The following is a 6,129-nucleotide window of genomic DNA, read 5'->3' as shown; positions in this document are numbered from 1 at the left end:
TTCTTTAAAAATCCTTGATCAGAAATATAATTTATACACCCTAAAAATCTTTGTAATTGTTTTCTATCTTCTATTTTATTAGGAAATAAGTTTACTTTTTCTAGAACATTTGGTTGAAGTTTTAGCTTTCCTTGAGCGGATAAAATTAATCCAAGAAACTCTATTTCTTGTTTTGCTATTCTTGCTTTCTTTTTGCTAAGAACTAATCTTTTTTCTTTACATCTTTCTAAAACTATTAATTATTTTTGAAGATGATCTTCTTTATCCTGTTTTGTAAAAATTAGTATATCATCAATGTACACTAAAACAAATTCATTTAACTCCTTTAGATTTTCTTCCATAAATCTTTGATAAATACCTGGGGCTTGTTTCAATCCGAATGGTAATACATTCCATTCATAGAGCAACACACTTGTTGATTCTTTTGTTGGGCAATTAAAAGCAGTTAATTTCTTTGTTTCTTCGTCTAGACGAAGTTGCCAATATCCTGATTTTGCATCAAGAGATGAAAACCAAGTTGCTCCTTTGATTTTTTCTAAAATAGAGTCTTTTCTTGGAAGTTTATGAGCATCACCAATAGTTGCTTCATTCATCTTCTTATAGTTAATAACCATTCTTCGTTTTCCTCTTTTAATTTCATTATTGTTTTCGACATAAAAGGCTGGAGCCACATGAGGACTTTTGCTTAATCTTATAATTCCTTTTTCCAAAAGATCTCTACATTCTAATGAAAACTCTTCTCTATCTCTTGCGGAATAAGGGCTTTTATTTGGAACATTTATCTCTTTTGTAGGATCTTTTAATTTAATACTTACTAATTCGTTATTTGTATTTTTAATATCTAAAGGATTTTCAGTACAAACTTTATCCAAAAGTTCTTCTATCTTTATTTCAAGATTATTTTTTGGGATATTTATCTGAAAGTATAAATTTAAAATAACATGTTTCTAATATAGAAAGTATTTTAAATTTTAAGATCTTATCTATAGTAGTAGTTGGTATTTTTATACGTTTTATTTTTGATTTATTGAAGAATCGTATGGAGCTTTTAGAACTATATATGTTAATTCTTGAATGAATGGATGATATAACTTTAAAAAGTTATTTCCTATGATAAAATCCATTCCAGAATCTAACATATATATTGATGGGACAATGAACCTATAATTTTGAATAAAAATTTCAACCATCTCTGCTTTTTGGTCAATTTTATGTATTGATTTGTCAGCTATTCTAACTCTTAATGGTTTCTTTAATTTTTTCCAATCAAGTTTTATATTTGAACTAGCAAAGCATTGTGTTGCTCCAGAATCTATGAAAGCATTTATAAACTTTTCTGTTATTTTTATAGTAATAAATGTGGCATTATTACTCAGTCTCTGAGTCTGTTTCTGAGACATATTCAAAAATATAGTCTAGGTTATCATCAGATTCCTCTAAAGGTTCCATGAAACAAGACTTAGCAATTTCTATTTGTTTAGTAAGATCCTTTTTATCTTTCTTTTTCGGGCATTCATTTGCATAGTATCCTTATTCTTGGCAATACCAACACTTACAATTTTCTTTTTTATTCGGGCAATAGTCATTTTACTGTCTTTTGCTTTTATCGTTATTTCTTTTTCTAAAATACCTCTTTTTTCTCTAGTTTGGATAGTATTTTCTTTTTCTAAATTGATGTTTTCTTTTTCTTTGAAAATTTTTATTAAGACCATATTTTTGGGTATCTCTTCATTATCCTGACAACAAATTCTAATTATATTCGCAAATCTTTTTTGAGTTGCTTCTTGCATACAATGTTCTTTTATTTCCTCTCTTATTGCAGAGGTTGCTCCACCAAAATTATTTTCAATTGTCCCTCTATTTATCTCTCTTATAAATCTTCCCATTATAAATTCATTAGCAAGATATGGAAGTTTTATTATATACATACTAAGATAATAATTTTTATCTTCTTCTTTTAATTTGTAATAATGTATTCTATATTCGCATATATAAGATTCCACATTACATAGATCATATATCTGAATATTAGCTAAATGGTTTTTTGCTTCTTGATATTCTTTATTATAGACTTCTTGTTTATGATCTATAATATTTTTTCCAAAAAAATCTTTATATAGAATCATCATTATATATAATATCTTATCATAAGCTGTTGCTCTTGTTGCTAATTCTTCTATTATTTGGTTTTCTATTGATGTCATATAATCTCTTATAGTTCCTTTAGTATGAAACCCTATATAGTTCCAAATATCTCTTCCAGACAATTCACTAAGCTTTGGATTAGTAAAAGCTTCTAATAAAAAGGAATTCAACCAATTTTCGAAAATTTCTTTTTCATTCTTTTTGCAGTCTAAGTCAAGCATTCTTTCTCCTTCCATTTCCTGGATTTTAGGGACATATTTTGATGGTATTTTTGTATATTTTGAATCTTTATTTATGAACCCTTTTTTAAAAGCATAATTATCAAAACATGTTTCCCATTTAAATTGAGATTGATTATCCTTAGATGTTCCAGCTTCATTTTTAACTTGTATTGGAATTGCTAGTTCTTCGCCACTTGAATAATCTAAGATATGTTCTTCATTTTCTATATTTTCAGAATTTACTAATTCTTCTTCTATTTGAAATTCCTGTTCCATAATATTATTTTCTTGAGCCATTTTTAATTGTTTAAAAAGCATTGTAACTTCTTCTAATTTTTCTTCAATATTCATAATTTTAGTGGTGGTTTTACTTTTAAATCTGTAATGTTAATTATGTTTTAAAATTTTTCTTCCTTGGAATTCTCTTTTTCCTTATTTCTTTAAAATTTTATGGATGTTAATATTTTTTCAAGCATATCTACTATAGAGTTTAATTGTGGGTTAAAAGTATGATATAGATGTGGGGAATCATTTCCATGGTAACATTTTTTAGAAATTCCGTGTGAAAAATAAGTTTTTTATATATATATATATATATATATATACCAATAGTAATCCCGTGGATTCATATCCGACATGGCATTTTGTGAGAATTTTGAATTTTTTTAAAATATGAATCTTTCTCATTTCTGCGAGGCCCACAGACAGCTCATGATGGGTTGTTCTGTGATATGTGATCTCTTACCTTTTCTCTATCTTCTTCTCCCTCATTGAAACCCCAATTCCACTCCTCTGTATTCCCCAGATTAACGTTTCTTTGCCTCTTCCCTATCTTCTTCTTCTATGAAATGTTATCTCTTGCATTTTCCCTATCTTCTTCTTGTCTCTCATTGAAACCCCAACTCCGCTCCTCTGTATTTCCCAGATTAACGTTTGTTTGCCCCTTCTTTCTCTGTTTGTTCGGATCGGCGTATCCAGCTCCGAGATGTTTCTCGTGGTTTTTTGCTCTTTCGTTTTATCTCTGTTGTTTGTTATCTTTCCTCCTTTTCATCCAATGCTTTCTCTATCACGGGCGACGCTTCTTCTGTCCGTGGTATCCACAACCTCATGGATTGTTAGTCTCTCGCTCGGCCCCTCGGACTCATTGGCGATTCGGATTTTGGAATGAAGATGGAAGTTAATTGGTTGGGGTTGTGTTGGATCTCGATGGCACCAGCAATTCAAGGGCTGTCAATGGTAGTCGATTGACTCATTGGCGATTCTGTTTTTCCACTAAAGATGGAAGTTAATTCATTGGGGTTGTTTTGGATCTCGATGGCGCCAGGGATTCAAGGCTGTCAACGGTAGTCGATCGGCGAGGTGGTTCTGGTCCCTTTTTTCAGCTCGCAGAAGAACTATATGTCACAGAAGAGGTGGTATCCCTTCTTTCGTTTTTTCTTTATTCTTCCTTGTCTCTGTTTGGAAGAGGTTTTTTATTTTAAATCACTATTTTGATTCTTCGTGTTTTATGATATTTCTATTTTATTTTTTCTGTTTGGAAATTGTTGGAGTTTTTTATTTTGGTTAATTTTGAGTTTTATAATTTCCTGCTTAGTTTTTTAATAGTTTGTTTCATTGTTATTAGGTTGAGACCAGTGTGCAGGTTGCAGAAGTCTTGGGGAAGTTTTTTGTTGTGTTATTGAGGTATTGGTGACTAAGTTTTCTTTTTAGCTCAATTATGCCATCATTTTTTAATTAATGTGCAACTGATTGATTTGGACTATTTGCTATTGATTTGATGTTGTACACCCAATGCTACTGTTTGTTATTTTGCTACTGATTTTGGTTATTGCTTACCTAGCTTTCTGAGCAATTTCATGTTCAATTTCATGTTGAATGGGTCTTCAATATCTCTATTGGTAGTTAAGGTTTGTGTCGTCACTTATTAGCTGCTTGGTTCCATTATTTTGTGTTTGTAAGTTGTTGGAGTTTTTTATTTTGGTTAATTTTGAGTTTTATAATTTCCTGTGTAATTTTTTAATAGTTTATTTTGTTGTTATTAGGTTGGGACTAGAGTGCAGATTGCAGGACTCTTGAGGAAGTATTTCGTTCTGTTATTGAGGTATTTGTGAGTAAATTTCCTTTTGAGCTTAATTGTTCCATCATATTTGAATTACTGTGCAATTTAATGATTTGGAGTATTTGCAATTGATTTGATATTGTACACGTCAATGCAACTGTTTGTTAATTTGCTATTGAATTTGGTTATTGCTTACCTAGGTTACTGACTAATTTCATGTTGGATTTCATGTTGAATGGGTCTTCAACATCTCTATTGGTAGCTAAGTTTTGGGTGGACACTTATTAGTTGCTGGGTTCCACTATTTTGTGTTTGTAAGTCGTTAGAGTTTTTTAATTTGGTTAATTATGAGTTTTATAATGTCCTGTGTAGTTTTTTAATAGTTTATTTCATTGTTATTAGGTTGAGACCAGAGTGCAGATTGCAGGACTCTTGAGGAAGTATTTCGTTCTGTTATTGAGGTATTTGTGAGTAAATTTCCTTTTGAGCTTAATTGTTCCATCATATTTGAATTACTGTGCAATTTAATGATTTGGACTATTTGCTATTGATTTGATATTGTACACGTCAATGCAACTGTTTGTTAATTTGCTATTGAATTTGGTTATTGCTTATCTAGGTTACTGACTAATTTCATGTTGAATTTCATGTTGAATGGGTCTTCAACATCTCTATTGGTAGCTAAGTTTTGGGTGGACACTTATTAGTTGCTGGGTTCCACTATTTTGTGTTTGTAAGTCCTTAGAGTTTTTTATTTTGGTTAATTATGAGTTTTATAATGTCCTGTGTAGTTTTTTAATAGTTTATTTCATTGTTATTAGGTTGAGACCAGAGTGCAGATAGCAGGACTCTTGACGAAGTATTTTGTTCTGTTATTGAGGTATTTGTGAGTAAAGTTTAACTTCCTTTTTGTGCCATTGTTTCCTAATGTTGTGATCATTTGCACTATCTGTTTAAGCTCATTTCAATGTCCATTCTTTGGTGATGTTATTGAATAATTCAATGAGATGTTACATATGCCACATTTAATAACAGTCTCTCAGGATAGAAATATGAAGATACTGGGAAACACAAAAATCAATTGGGAGTAGTTAATAGATACAAAATCATACATCATTTCTTTATTCTGGGATAAAATCTGACTAATTTTCTGTCCACCCAAAAACTTTCTATGTTGTGTTTGGTTTTTGACCACTATTATTTTTGTCGATACACATATTAAAGACAAAAAAAGAAGAAACACTTGTTTGCTAACACTTTTTCTTGCACTTATTAAGAAATAGCTTTACTGTAGTTAGTTATGTGTTCCCAATGTTATTTGGAATAAACTCCTGTGTATTCGAAATATGCAATATATTCTTTTATTTAACAGGTTCAGTGCTCCGGTGGATGAAAATGAGCCTCGTCCAAATTTGTTAAGGATGACAACTATTGGAAATGGTTTGCTTTTTGTCCCTTCAGCTGATGAACTTGAATTACTCCTGCTTCTATATTTAAATCTGTTCGTTTTGATCAGGTCCTCCAGAATCAATATTTTGAGCAGGTCCTCCAGAATCAATATTTTACTGAGGAACTTCATCTCGAATAGGTGTTCAACATCTATGTTGGTGGCTAGGTACTGGGTAGACACTGGTTAGCTGCTGGTTTCCGATAAAAATCCTTACTAGCAGCAAGTTAAGTTAAATACTCTTTTTTCATATCTAT

At 30.7% G+C, this 6,129-nt stretch overlaps 1 long non-coding RNA gene across 3 annotated transcripts; it reads left to right on the top strand.

Annotated features, from left to right (window-relative positions):
* Nucleotides 1-3,154: 3,154 nt before the first annotated feature.
* On the top strand, nt 3,155-6,129 carry LOC107470190 (uncharacterized). 3 transcript variants are annotated; one of them, XR_002369420.2, is made up of 9 exons: nt 3,155-3,778; nt 3,991-4,049; nt 4,409-4,467; nt 4,688-4,739; nt 4,828-4,886; nt 5,107-5,158; nt 5,247-5,305; nt 5,798-5,865; nt 5,969-6,129. It is a non-coding gene; the product is annotated as an uncharacterized LOC107470190 (long non-coding RNA). The 3 variants fall into 3 exon arrangements; XR_008004638.1 differs by having other exon boundaries at nt 5,942-6,129; XR_002369419.2 differs by lacking the exon at nt 3,991-4,049.

Source organism: Arachis duranensis, chromosome 10 (assembly GCF_000817695.3).
Source record: "Arachis duranensis cultivar V14167 chromosome 10, aradu.V14167.gnm2.J7QH, whole genome shotgun sequence".
Lineage (NCBI taxonomy): Eukaryota > Viridiplantae > Streptophyta > Magnoliopsida > Fabales > Fabaceae > Arachis > Arachis duranensis.
The sequence above is the reverse complement of the archived record's forward strand: the minus strand, read 5'-3'. Positions and strand labels throughout refer to the sequence as shown.